The sequence below is a fragment of the Corvus hawaiiensis genome, chromosome 1, assembly GCF_020740725.1.
Source record: "Corvus hawaiiensis isolate bCorHaw1 chromosome 1, bCorHaw1.pri.cur, whole genome shotgun sequence".
Classification (NCBI taxonomy): Eukaryota; Metazoa; Chordata; class Aves; order Passeriformes; family Corvidae; genus Corvus; species Corvus hawaiiensis.
In genome coordinates this window covers 17,977,032-17,991,780 of record NC_063213.1, presented here as the reverse complement: position 1 = coordinate 17,991,780, position 14,749 = coordinate 17,977,032, and the positions used below count along the sequence as shown (strand labels likewise).

Here is a 14,749-nt window from a genome sequence, read left to right as displayed (position 1 = left end):
GAGCCGCCCGCCCCGCCGCAGCCGGGCTGCCTGCAGGTGAAGTGAAAGTCGTCGGGGAGAGAGAGGAGGAGGAGGAGGAGGCGGCTGCGGCGGCGGCGGAGGAGGAGGAGGAGAGAGCGCGCAGCCCGTCCTGCGCGCTGCAGCCGGCGGAGGCTCCGCACCGCCCCCGGCCCTCCGCGGCGGCGGCATCCCCGCTCCGCCGAAGTGAGTGGTCCCCAAGTTCGCTTTCCCGGGGAAGGGGGTGACCTTGGGGCCATCGCCCCGCGGGCAGGTGGGGCTGAGCGGGTCAGGGGTCGGCGCTGTCCCCGCCGCCGCCTCCCGGTGCCGTCAGCGGCTCGGGGAGGCGAAGGGCGGGCGGGGAGCGGTGCTCGGGCGGCTCCCGGCGCGGGGGAGGCACCGGCAGCCTGCGCGGGAGCAGCCGGGCGGCTGAGCGCCGGGTCGGGAGCACCGCATCCTCCGGCTGGTCTGGCTGTCCCTGTGCCTGCCTGTGCCTGCGAGTCTTCTCCTTGTGAGTAAACTTAGGAATATGTCAAACTTAGAAGTTACTTATTGATAAGCGTGGAGTACTACAGAAACTGCTTTTCCCCCGAAAAACATGATGGGGGTGTGTGTGTATTGCATGCTTTGACTGTCAGAAGCTTACCACAACAAAATGACTGTGCTTTTTGGAGGAAAAGAATCCCAACCTAAATCCTTTAAGAATGTGCAGTTTGAGTCGGCAGTTTTTCCTTTGAGCCCTGAGGACGAAAGCGCAGCTCTCCAAGCACTCCAGGTGCGGGGTCCGCAACCCTAGACCTGCTGCTCTGCTTGCAGGGACCGTGTGAGGGTATGGAAGATGCTTAGTGGGGTGTTTTGCGTGTCTTTGTCCATGTGTGTGCCCTGAGGTATGATCTGCTCTCAGCCGAGAGTCAACTTTTTCTGCTGCTTCTGAAGTTCAAGCAAAACTATTGTTAGCTTCAAGAATAGCAGGATTTGGCTTGTTTGTGTTTGGCAAAGTTCAGCCCCTGCATGCAGTACTGGGCAGTGTGATGATGTCAGCTTCTCAGAATATTTAAATGTCGTGTTTAGTGCTGCATATCTGTGCTGCTGTTTAAAATCAGTCATCCTTAATGTGCTTTTATTTCCTGTTCTTTCTCTGTCCAAATGCCTTCAAAATCCTTGTTTGGAGTTCTGCAGATGAGCGTTGCATATTGCCCAGGGATATCACCAGCTGATCGTTTGCATGTCTCTGGCTGCTCAGGAAGGCAGCCTGGACAGTAGCTCTTGCTTATTGGGGAAGCACAGACTATTAGGCAAAGCATTGCATAATATCAATCATTAAGATGCAATCTTGTAGACTTCTAGTAAACTGACTTTCTGCTTGTTAGAGATGGATATCAAACCCATATTATTTATTTTTTCCTTCTGACCTTGTGAACTGTGTGAAGTGCAGTGAGTATGCAATGCATAGGAATCTGTATCCTCTAGTTCTCTGAGAATGACATTTTTTTACAGTGACCAAGATAGATCTCTGACTAACTATACCAACTATATTTTTATTTCATTATCTCTGTGTTCACCAAGCCAAACCTAATCTCAGATTCTTTTGATAACACCCAAACTAATGCATGCAGGAATTCCTGGGCACACAGCTGCTCATGTTGTACGTACAGTGTCCAGGATGCAGCACTGATAGTGCACAACTCTTTCTGCAGCCAGAACCTCACTGTGATTTCATACTTTGTGTACTTGGAGTTCTGACTGATGTGCATAGGCCCAGCGACTTTATATAATGCCATAGTTCAGGCGTGGATTTTAGAGAACCTTTATCCTCACATCATTGCACAATTAGAGGAGGAAGTTTAGTATTGAGTACTTTTAATGCTCCTGTGTCTGGAACTATAAATATATTTTTTTTTCCTGTATGGCAGAAAAATTATTCTAAAACTGTTTTGACAATTTGTTGTAATTCAGATTAGCTATGTTTTCTAAAGCATTCAATGTGCAACAATAAAAATGCCATTAATAAAACTCCTGTATTTGGTTACTTTTTTCTTGCCCATAAAAGCATTGCTTTTGTATTCTTATTCATCATTGGTTTTGTCAGGGCTTTTTATTTGGTTTTGTTTTGTGCCTTTTTTTTCTTAACAGATAGATGTTCTGATTAGCTAATTTGCTGTGTACCTGTTTTCAGTGCTTGACATAGCAATCTCCTGTTTATCGCTTTGTGATCAATTACTGTACTGATACTCCATGTATGTAGCTTTTGGTTTAGGCTATAGGAAGAGGTGAGAAAAGTTAGCTTACCTTGTTTTTTCCCTTACCAGTGCTCTGGTAGGGCAATTTTGTTTGTTGAGTGAATAAATTCATTTCTCTTCATTGAAGGTTAAAGCTTGGCAGCTCTTTCATGTGGAGCCTTGTATAATAGGGGCAGTGGTTTTGTTGGGGCAAAGATGACGTCTAGGCTGCTTTTGGTGACAGTTTGGATTTTGTAAGGTTGCCCTTAATTGAACAGCTCTCTTGTGTTTGACATTTGCTGTGACCTCCTGCTGTAAGCAAAAGGAGACAGTTAATGATTTTGAAGCTTGTCTTTCACTCGGAGTTGAAAATGAGGATGTTATTTCTAGTTCCTGTTCTAACTCTCAGCAATGATTGAATTTTCACTTTTTTTTTCCTGATATTCTATTGCATCCCTATCACACTTGAAATTTTTACAAACATACAGAAAAATTTGTGCATGTACTGAGAAGCTAGGTATTTAAAGTTTGCTTTAAAGATACAGAAGTCTTAGAGATAAAGCTAGCCCATTTTTACAATAGTTATGTTGACTAGTCAGTTAGGGTTTGCAGACTGTTGGAAGTTAAGTTAGAAGTAGTGAAGAAAGCAATGAGGAGAAAGTAGACTGTGGGTGGTAAATATGGGACTAAGAAAAAGGGCCATGCTCTGGAGCAAGAAGCAGAGGATGCAAAGCAAGCTGAGAGGGAGGAAAACTAAAGAAATTGCTGGGAAAGTGGGGTGGAACTAATGTTAGCTGCCAGGGAAAGAGAAAAAATGTGGACTTTTTCTATTTGACTCATCACTTATATCAAACTGTAATGAGTTTAAAATCTCATGGAGGACGATGTCATTTTTACTTATGCCCATTCTGTATTTGACACTGTTGTGGTGGGCAGAATCTCAAGTCTATAGAGAGGAATTTTATTGCAGACCCAGCTTTGCTGGCTTGTGGTAACCAACTAAATAATTTGTGCACTACCTCAGTCCTGGGCTCTTCTACTGAAATAGTGCATGTGACTGGTTTGTCACGGTATTTGTGTGTGCTTGCACCTCGGCAATGGAACTGAAAATGGCAACTTGAGCATTCAAAGGGTGGTTGGTGGTAACTGCTTTGTCTCATGCATAGCCCAGCTGGAATGTAAATTGCTGACCTGGGGGTGAAGGCCCTTCCAGTCCATTGCAATTACTTGAGGTTTTGGGCCTCCTCCAAAACAGTGCGTTCCAGCTAGGCATCACTGATTCTTTAATTCTGCAAAAAATAAATTGCTTTCCCTTGAATGCGTTGGGCTGTGGTGCAAAGGGACATTCCTCTGTGATACCAAACATCTCAATCCCTCTGACTGGAGGAGGTGTGGTCCTTGGTCTTGATTCAGTGAAGACTTGAACATAACACTTGACATGATATTTATCTGTTAGTCCTTCTAGATTTGTATCCATGGATTTGGATTCACTAAAGATGTCTCAGAACTTGTATACATAGTTTATATACATGCAAGACTGCTTCTCATTTTTTTTCTTCCTCAGCACAGTTGAGTAATAGTGTTTCTTCCATTTTTTTCTCCAGTGTAAGCTGGAATTGGCTATATTCCTGAATGCCTCAGAATTCATTAAATAATGGAATGGTAGTTTTCCAAGCCAGCATGAAACGAAATAACTTGTGTACATGTGTGCACAAAAAGAAAATGCTGAGATATTTGTTGTTAACATTAAAGTATACTTTTAGATCTTGGGATAACAACATTGTCTGTCCCAGGGTGATGGGTAATGCCAGGAGAAGAAACAGGTTTTGTGTCAGGGACAAAATGCATTGGGACAGTACAGTGGTTATTCCAAGATCATCCCTTGATAGTAAATGGTGGTGGTGGTTTGGTTTTTTTTTGGTTTTACTTTTTTTTTCCCCCCTGTTTTTGTTGTTGTTGATTTTTTTTTTAATTAAGGGGATATTAGAATGATTGATTGTTATCCCTGTTGTTCCAATTTCTTTGGATGGGAGAGGGAAACAAACCCTTCTGTAGTTCCTCACTTAAAATCTCTCAGGAAACCCTGAGAGGTTGGAGTATCTACAAATTGCTTGATACAGTGTTTGGGTTCGTGCAATGTAATGGTGAGTTTGTAAAATCTTGTGGACTATGTGTTTCTTTGAAACAGGGTAGCTTTTGTATTTGTCACCATATAGGTTCTTTCCCTGTATCTCTTCCCTCTGCCTGTAGCATTATGCAACTTTTTACTCTAGGCCCCAAATTGCCTAAAATATAAGTCATAAGTCACGTGTGTGTGTGTGAGTTTCTTTTTCTTTTCTCTTTTTTTCCTTTTTTTTTTCTGTTCATGCAGTATAGACTAAATCAGTTTTTAGATCTTAGGAAATGCAGTGGAAACTGTTACTTTTCTGCATCCCTTCTTTGAGTGTGGTGACACATGAAGTGGTGCCTTTGTAGAATTCGGTAGGAGTTTGGTTGAGAGCCACAGGATGATTAAGATTGACAGGGATCTCAGGAGTCCGTCTTGTACAACCTCCCAGTTCTAGCAGGCCCGCCTAAAGATGGTTGTCCAGGCGACTTCTGAGCATCTCCAAGGATGGAGATTCCAGGGCCTCTCTGGATACCCTGTGCTCAGTCAGTATTGCTAAAAAATATGTGGACTCCTTTGAGATGGAGTTTTAGAGGAGTGTTAAAATCTTTGCGATTGGCGATGAGTATTTGATGAAAGATGCAATTTAAACCAAATTAAACCCACTACAACCAAAAACTTCTGGGGTTTGCTTATTGCTAAGGTGCTTTATACAGCTTTATGCTGCTCAAACTCACAAAAGCTGGCATTTTGTTCTTCAGCTTGCCTACCTGGTGCTTCCCTTTCATTCAGTTTTCTTGTGATCTCTATCCCAAAAGAATATGAGCACAAGAAACATTTAAATCCTAATTTCCTTTACAAGAATGGAGAAAGAAGCCCTGCTTGGACTACTGACTAAAGAATCCCTTAATTCTGGAAGAATGAAACTTAATCATGTCAGATTTGGGAGTTCTGGACCACAAATATCCCCACATCCTCCTGCTCCTTTCCTGGTGCAGCTGATGCTGGTGGGTGCTCCATCTATTCTGTTCCTGAGTCTGGATATGCAGTTCAAACAGACCTTTCCCTAGCTGGAGTCACAAGTCTCAGAGAAGATCTGGAAAACAAAATACATATTTATCAATTAATTTGCCATTTGTGGTGTTCACTGTGTGGCTAATGTTACTGGCCTATTCTGTACTTTCTTTAGAATACATTGAAACTATATTGCATAAATTCAGTTTTGTTGCATTGCTCAGGTATCATGTACAGCAGAGTAGGCAAGACTACTTATAATTAAGCATTTACTAATTGTTTTAAAAACTTATTGTATATAGCTTTTTGACCTAGGAAGGTTTTTGTAAGTGAAACATAGCAATACTTTTTTTCCTCATAATTGACTCATATATTCTGTTTAAACCAGTTTTTTTCTTGCCATATTGCATAAAATAGAGTAATAGAAGGCTCTCTACAAGCATGCCAGAGCTCAGCTTCATGTTTTTGGCCATTGGGAAGCCAATGGAGAAAAGCAACAAGGTTGTCTTGGGATCATGTAAAAGAGAACATGGACTGTCTAGATAGTTAGGACTGAATACTGCTTTAGTAATGACAAGTCCTACCTTGGAAACAGCATTCTGTCTGGCAAAAGTCTAAGTTCTGTGATTAGGAAATATATTCTATCCTTTATTGCTATGACTTGGTATGGGGATTATTTGGAAAGGTTTGCTGGAAGAAGTTTCTTAAAGTTATTTGTCTTCATGTTGAAATCCATAAAGATGGATTATACCTATTTGTTATGCAGGCATGGAGTATGTAATTAGAACTTTGGCTGAACATGTATTATGCATTTAGTGAGCAAATGCTTTCCATTGTTATGTTTGTTGAGTAAACCACATTTTAGTATGGATAATCCTCTTTTAACATAATTAGAACATGGAGCTAATACTAAAACATCTTCAGTTTAAAGACAAATGGGATAGTAATAGTATGCTACTGAAGTATCACCAAAGAAATATTGAAGGAGTTGTGCTATAAGCATGACTACAAGACTTCTGTATTTCATCCTGGCCCATTTCTTTCATTCTCATGTGTGGTGCTATAGTAATTATGAAGGCTTTAATTGCCTAAGGGCTTGCCAGCTTGCCAACTATGCTGAAATCCTGGCCAAAATCTTCAAAATCATGCAGTAAGCTGCAGTTGGCTCAGAATGGCGGATATAAATAGATGATATGGTGCTGAATTACAATTCATTATTGAAATTCAGCTAGTATCTAACAAATAGCCATAAAAAGGCAACATTTTTTCCCTAATAAGAGCTTTTAAAAGAATGCAGTATTTTTTTTTTTTATTTAGCAAAGTTAATATTTATCACAACATCGTAAGATCTAGTTCTTAGTTTAGTGACTCTTTCCAAACAAAAATATTTTTCTGTTTTTGAAAAGAGTTGTGGTCTACTATCTAGTTGGTTTCCAGTATGAACAGTTCATTATTTTATTTTGGGGTGAGGTAAAATTTGGATGAAGACAGTGCATTTTATTCATAAATTGCTTTTCAAACATCTTGCTTCAGAAGTTGCATTGAAGAACTGCAGTACCTAATTGATAGTGTTTTCAAAATGATTTGTGTTGCCTCTTCCCAGTAATAAGGAAAATTTGTGCCAGATTTGAAAATGGGAAGATACAACGGCTTGTTCAGGGAATCAATTTTAACTAGTCTGTGTGTGGCTCCCTAACAGTACCTTCCAGAGGCTAGAACAACATCAAAGTCCAGTGGCATGACATGTTATGGCAAGTATGGGAAGAACTCATGGGATAAATCAGTCTGGAAGGGACCTCATAAAGTCTCTAGAGTGGCCTCCAGCAGACAGCAGGGGCAGCTGTGGTGTCTGAACAGGTTGCTTAGGGCTTGATTCAGTCTTGTCTGTGCAGGCTCCATCCGTTTTCATATCCCTCAGGACAGCCTGTGCTGCTGCTTGACTCTCCTAACAGTGAAAATGGCTTTATGGATTATGGGTTTCTCCAACCTGTATGCTTGGTGTGTGCATCTGTGTTAGATCTTGACTCAGTTTTTTGTGTTGCCTGTCATGTGGTTTTGCAGTTTGATTTTTAGAAGAAGGGGATCAGTTCCCTGATTTAAGTGTTTCACCTATGTGCTTGGGCTGTTTCCTTTGCATACAGAGAAGTTGGGTCCCTTAGAAGCCAAGCGAAAATGCACTTCTTGGGGCAGGAGGTGCAGAGTGTGAGGAAATGCTGCATGTGTTATATTTGATATCCTGTCTCCATGGAGCTTAGGCATATGAGGCCATGCCAAGTATTGGGTGTGCTAGAAGTCCAAAGTCTAGCATTTGCAAAGCATTATGTGGGGCCAAGACCAGGACCTAGTTCCTGAAGCTTTGTCTGTTTGTGTTGTGCAGCTAGAAAAGCTGTTTAATTGACTTATCTCTGCTCCTCTGAAACACGAGACCTGAGTATGAATACTTCAGGGCATTTTAGGTAATAGGCAAACAGGTTAGTTTGAAGCGCTTTCAGCAGTGTTTCAAGTTACCTTGTACATTGCTGCCTTCAAACTAGCAGTTCTTCCCTAGAAGGTTCTTCTAAGATGTACTAGGTAATTCTGTGAGTGGTAATCTGAGGAATTCAAATTACTTCAGCCCCAAGTTAGCACTTCCAGCATCACCTGGCAGGAAAGTGAGAAAAACATTCAGCAATTCCTCAGCCTAAGTAAGTCTAAACCCACTTGTCCTGTACCCTAGCATTGTAACTTGCTGAGGTCTGTTTATGTGTCTCCTATTAAAACTCTGCATCTGGATGAACAAACCAACATCCTTGGAGGCAAGAAAGCATAAAGCTATTTCCTTTCTTTTCAAGTGATGGGAATGCTGAGAAAAATGGACCTGAGCTAGAGTTCACTGTCTGCAGATGCAGTTTCTCAGGCTTTATCTGTGTTACTGTGAAGTGTAACTGCTGGTGTATTCACTAAAGGTATTAGTGATGGATACATCAGCTGTCAGCATGCTAATAAGCATCATTAACTATCCTCAAAGCAGCTAAATGACACAGCTGTTGAAAAGGCAGGAGTTGCACTCTAGCCTCCTGTCTGAGCTCCTCTTTAGGCCCTAATGGATGGAGCTTACTGGGGGAAAACCTGAGGGCAGAAGCTTGGAGGCAGGTGAGTCTGTGTGAGAGATTCCTCCTTTTGATGTTTGCTTTAATGTTAACAGAGCACCAGCATGCGCTGGAATTGTTTGACTAGAGTTACTGTTTTTGTGTCTAACGACCCATAATCATTTATTAGTTTCTGATGTTATTACTGTAATTGCAATAACATCCAAAAATTTCCAAATGATGCAGTGAGGCCACTCTGCCTTCCTTGGTTAATTGTAGGTGCAGATTTACCGGTAGCTTAACCTTTTCATTTTTTACTGTTTTCAAGGTGTTGTCTTGCTTATCTAAATGTTACAAATTGTCTTTGTAAACCAAGTGTCTCCATGGATAGCTATTAATATCCTATTACTGTACTTCTGTTATTTTGTAATGTGAGTCTTGTAACCAATTCTTTTACGGGATTCTCTTTATGGCCTCTGGCACAGAGCTTGGTCTCTGGATTGCTCAATAAAGACCAGGCCTCTGAATGCTTTCTATCATTCACAAAAAATCAGACCATTCACTAGCATCCAGCACAGCAATAAATGATTTTAAATTTTAAAATTTTTTTTGCCTGTGAAGGAGAAAATCCTCCTCGCGTTTGCGGGAGGACTGAGAAAAGAAACGGGGCACTCTGAGGTTAAATGGAAGGAGATCTGGGGCACAGCGAGGAGCCGTTCAGCATCGTCTGCCCCTTAAACTCGGGATTCGTGTGCTGAGGAGGGATGGGAGCAGCGGGGCGCTGCCGCAGCTCTCCGCGGCCGCGGGAAGGAGCGCGGTGGCTCCGCGCCGGCCGGCGGGGCTGCTCTGCCCGGGCCCGCTGCGCACCCTGGGCGGAGCAGGGCAGGGTTTGTCCTCGCCGGGACATCTGCGGCTCAGCCCTCCTGTTCGCCGGGGCTGGAGCATCAATGCTATTTTATGTGTCCAGTTTTAAAGGTTATGTGGGGCGTTGTGTGCAGGGCGAGAACAAGAGTCTCTTTCTTCTGCAGGCTGCCGACTTCGAGAGCTGCTGGCAACTTTTAACGAGTGATAAAGTTGTACTTTTCCCTACTCTTTTTATTTTTATGGCTGACATTTTAAAAATTCTGAACAAATATCTGCAAAGGGCACCAAATAAGCTGAAAATTATTAAGATTCAAAGATATGAAGTGCAGCGATGAAAATATTTAAACCACAATTTTGTTTATTCTTTCCTTTCTTTGGTGGATTAAGCTAGTCAGTGAAAATCTGTCTCAAGTTCTATTGCCCACCCCCTCAAAGAGAACCTCATTTTGCCATGCAGCACTACTGGACACAGTTGTTATAACAATGGCATTTCTTTGTGATTCTGTACTAAGCTGAATTTTAAGGATTCTTGGTTTTCTCCCCATCTTCGCATTCTGTCACTACAAGGATTTCATTTCTCAAATGCTCAAAGAAACCCAAACACAGTATGACCAAAGAATATCAATAATACCTATTTATCAACTGCTTTAAAACATAGCTATTGTTTTAAAATCAGAGTTCACCAGAAATACAGACCAAATCAGGTGCTCCAGCCAGTCATGCTAGTTCCTTAGGTGCAAAGCACCCTTTGAATTCAGACACACAGAAGTCCCCCTGACCCTCAGTTCATTGATGTTCAGAACCATGTTTCTCAGCGTTTTAAGATTTGCACATATTTTTTCCTGAGTTATTTTTTCCACATCTTACATTTGCTCTAGAAGAAGAAATGCAATGGTAGTGATAAAAAATACAGACACTTTTTCCTTTTGAGGCTATACAATGGTATTTGACACATAGAATTAAAGCATGAAGGTAACCAGACAGACTGTCACTACATTGCAGCCACTTCTCAGATTCAGTACTTTATTATAGACCTGTATGTAAAGGATATGTTTGTGAGATTTGACATGTCCAGTAACTTCTAGCGTGACGTGTAGCAACTTGAGCCTAAACCCCGTCTTCACACCTTCATCTCCTTACTCACTTTAGAAAGATGCAGACATTAGACATACTGTCCTTTTTGATATGAACCAACCCAAGTACATGATTAAATTAATAATGTAGGAGAAAAATAACTGAGGCATAAAACCTAAAACCTTGAGGCTAGTTATTCTGTGGATGAATATCACATGAAACATTCAAATATAGCAAAGTTAGTTATTTATTGTAACCAGGCAGAGCTGAAATACTGTGACTATACCAGTTCACCAAATGTCAGGTACTAAATCGGAACTGATTAAATGTGTAATTAATTTAGTTCATGCACTGATTGTGAAGAACTTCAAACTAATATGTGTGTACTAATAAAGCTGCATTTTTGCATTGCAGCAAGCATGAGCAGAACTTTTTATTTGTCATCCTGGTCCCCCGATTTTGTTTTACACAGCTGAGTAACTGTAAAACTGAGACTTTCTGTCATGTGGAAGCAACAAGAAAAATGTTTGTAGTCTCCTAAATAGCTTTGTTTGTCCTAAAGGCAAACCATATAGTCAAACCATAATTTTCTTCCATGGTTAAATACTAAATGACGGAAATTTGCTTGTTGATTGTTGAGAATTGTTGATACAACATTTGGGGTTTGATGATTTACTTAGTTATTGATTTATTCTCCAAAATAACTTTTTATGTTTCCATGGTCCAAAGGATAACTGTAGCAAACCAGTGACTGATGGAACTGATGCTTTATAGCTGCTTTTAGTTTTGAATTTTTGGGATTAATACTAGCAGTTCTCAGGAATAGAATTAACACTTAGCTTCTTTCTGTAATAATACTTACCTGCTTTTTGTAGCTCAAGAAAGGTGCCATGCTGGACAAGCAATGCTGAGTGCTAAGTGAGGCATGTACTGCGCACATCTTCCTCTTGCAGCTCTTCCAGCAGAAGAATCAGGAAGTTTTGATAGTAGCACTACAGAATGATTGGAAAACAGGAGGCTGTAGAATTCAGTAGTTTCTGTTAACTGTGAGAGTTTTCTTTTCTTGTGCATAGGGTAACATGACCTACTAATGCGACCATTAACTTACAGGGTAGTGCAAGTTGCTTTGTGAAGTGGGGCAGGAGGGTGAAAGCAACAAGTCGGTAGCTAATTGTCAGAAATTGGAGGGTGTCACAATAGAAGTACTCTTCTAAACCTTGTTATTTCTTTTCCTGTAGTTGGCTACTATCAGAAAAAAGTGGGCTAATAAATAGTAAAGTTTGATATGTTGCAACCTGCCTTGAGTTTTACACAAAGTGGCAGTTCCAGAGCAGTTACACTGCTGACTTCTGTTGCGGTCTCCCTCCATTCTGTTGGTGTTTTAGCTCTGTAGTACAGAAAATAATCTTTCATTCATATTTTGTCATCAGCTTAGGTTCCTCTTTATCTCTTGACACCCATGTGCAAGAATATTTGTAGAAGAACTTGCTTAATAGTTTCAGAACCCATTTTTACAAACAACCTGCACCTTTATTTCCTTTAGGAATTCCTTTCAGGTGCGGTGTTTATCATACAAGTTTACCTGTGGCTGAGTATGCACATCCTTCATTGCATATATCTTTATCTGCACTGTAAGGGAGGCTTGGTGAGCATTGGCAGTACTGCTTTTAGAAAGAACAAATGGCCTGTAGATGCAGAGCCTGAGATGGAATTGTATCACCTTGTGCTTGATGAAAGCTTATTTTGAAGAAATGCTGTCCGTAAGACATTCTTCTGCTATACCGTTCAGTCTCTTACTAAAAAGGGTGCTTTTTTTTTTTTTTAATATAATCCTCTTCCCCGCCTCCGTCCCATCCCCTTCCAGTTTCCATCATGAGCATGTTCAAAGGAGTTGTTGTTGGTGCTAAATGTGACAAAAAGCTGAGCAGGAAGTCTGGGACTGGTGCCGTGCTTTGAGCTCCCTTCTGACTGTATGAAATGAGTGAAGCATCCATGCTGTCTCCCATTGCTTTATGCAATACAGTTTTATCTCTTAATCCAGGATCTTGTGATACCAGAGAGAGAAGCTGGTGTGATACAAGGGTTTTGAGCTCCATTGCTTTTATGCAACACATCTGTTTCATATATTTGATTTTATTAGCAGTGGTGTTACAGGTGTCAGGCTTTCAGCGTAGATTTCTTTTAACTGTACCATGAAGTACTGTTTGTTAAACAATACTTCATGTTTCTTTTCAAAAATTATGTTTGTTATCAAACACAGTAGTTGAGTTATAAGTAGAAACCAAAATGGTGGCATGAAACATAAACATTTCTCACCTTTGGGGATGATGAAAGAAAATACCTTTTAATAACAGTGTTTTACTAAAATGAGTAAAGGTGAAATGTGAAGATGGTTTGTGGGCTCAAGATGCTAAACATCATGCTAGGAACTACTAGAACACATCAAATCTCACAAACATAGCCTCTACATCCCAGGTCATAATAAAATACTGAACCTGAGCAGCTGCAATGTAGGGACAATCTGTCTGAATACCTCTATGCTTTAGTTCTTCATGTCAAGTATTGTGGTGTAACCTCAAAAGGAAAAAGTGCCTATATTCTTACATTGCTGCTGTTGCCTTTCTTGTTCTACAGAAAATGTAAGAGATGACAAAAATAAACTGAGGGTCAGGTGGACTTGTGTGCATCTGAATTTGAATGGTGCATTGCACTTAAGGAACCAGCATGACTGACGTGAACAGGAGCACTGCATCACCTCTCTGTTTCTGGTGTATTACAGCTGGTGAGGGGTCAGAGGCTCTGACCCACGAAGAGGTGACCGGTCTGGAGAGATGGTCCTGAAAGGAATCGCCTTCCCAAGGCCCGGTGTCTTCCCTCAGCTGCTGCCTAGGAGGGCCCTTGCAGAGGCTGTCAGCTCTTTAGTGGTTGTCAGCTCGTGATTTCAGCTCAGCTCTGCAGGGCAGCCTCCAGGCCAGGCCAGGCCAGAGAGAGACGAGAGGCTCGTGTGGCTGCTCTGCACGGAAGGTAGCTTTACTGGTCCATACTCCGGCAAAGGGGAAAGCCAGGGATGAGAGCTCTCTCTCCCACAGGGGCAGAGGGCTAGCTTTTATAGGGATACAGGGGATGGGTGCCAGGGGGTAAGGGCCAATGGGTTACAAGGGATCTGCACAGGGTCTCCCAGAGGATTGTGGGTCTGTCTTTTCTAGCCATGACTAAAGAAGTGGTTGCCTTTCCAGGGAGTCCTGCTGGCCGATTATGCAATCTCAGCAGATATCGCTCCAGGGCAGGGGCTGGGCATACCCCACACTGGTGAACTTTGATTTTGAAACCATAGCAATGTTTTAAAGCAGTTGATAAATAGCTGTTATTGATGTACTTTCGTCATAATGTGTTTGGGTTTCTTTGAGCATTTGAGAAATGAAATCCTTGTAGTGACAGAATGCGAAGATGGGGAGAAAACCAAGAATCCTTAGAATTCAGTTTAGTGTAGAATCGTGAATGAAGAAATGCCATTGTTATAAATACTGTATCCAACAGTGTTGTATGGCAAAATGAAGCTGTTTGAATTTCTTAATTGAATTTTCATATGTAGCATATTTGGATTCTTTCCACACATAAGCTTAGTTCATTTTCCTGCATGCTATAAGATTAAAGCAGGGCAACATTAGGGTTTGGGATTTTTTTATTTTTAATTATTAAGGTGTTGTGAACAGATTGATTTCCACACCACCACCACTTCCTCTTTTGTGTTGTTCATGAGAGAAATATGCACCTTTAAATTCTATTCCTTATATGTGCTAAAGCCTTTAAAATACATTGTTGAAGTGTTTAACTGTTTAGCACAGTTTATTATATTCACATACGTGCAGTTCTGTCATCCCTTAGTTGCTCTGCCTTGTCCACTGTGGTATTTTAGTAGTCTTTTTTGAGTTCTTGGGTTTTTGTCTTGAGTTTACAACTGTACAGGATGGACTCTTCAGTCAGTCATTACTGGTGTGTTTCTTGAAGTGACAATTACTATGTAATGTTTTTGCTTTCTGAGAGGTGTAGATCTGGATGCAAACAAGAAACAGGATTTATACTGTCTGTCTACATTTATAAAAGTACTCTTTAGCTGTGAATGGAGATGACTGAAGCACAACCAGGAAAACTTTATCTGATACTTGGATGATTGCCATAAATAGAATTCAGCTAACACATGCCTTTGTCTGTTGTTGAAAATCAACTTGAAAAGGATTAATTTCTCAACCCTACTCTGCTGGGAAGAATCCTGAATATTAAAAACTTTTCTGAAGGTTAGTGGAACACTGCATTAACTGGTTTTTGTTCAGCTGTGAATTGCTCTTTAATAGTAGCATTTTTGGTACTAAGAGCTGTGTTTTAAAAAATGCAAGAAACAACTTTGA

At 41.1% G+C, this 14,749-nt stretch overlaps 1 protein-coding gene across 1 annotated transcript in view; it reads left to right on the top strand.

The window, feature by feature from the left end:
• Positions 1 to 398: 398 nt before the first annotated feature.
• The window catches only part of KIAA1217 (KIAA1217 ortholog), a 366,730-nt gene continuing 352,379 nt past the window's right edge, over positions 399 to 14,749 (top strand). The window contains exon 1 of the mRNA XM_048294948.1: positions 399 to 508. The gene's annotated coding sequence lies outside the window, so the exon portion shown is untranslated. The remainder of the gene's footprint in view (positions 509 to 14,749) is intronic.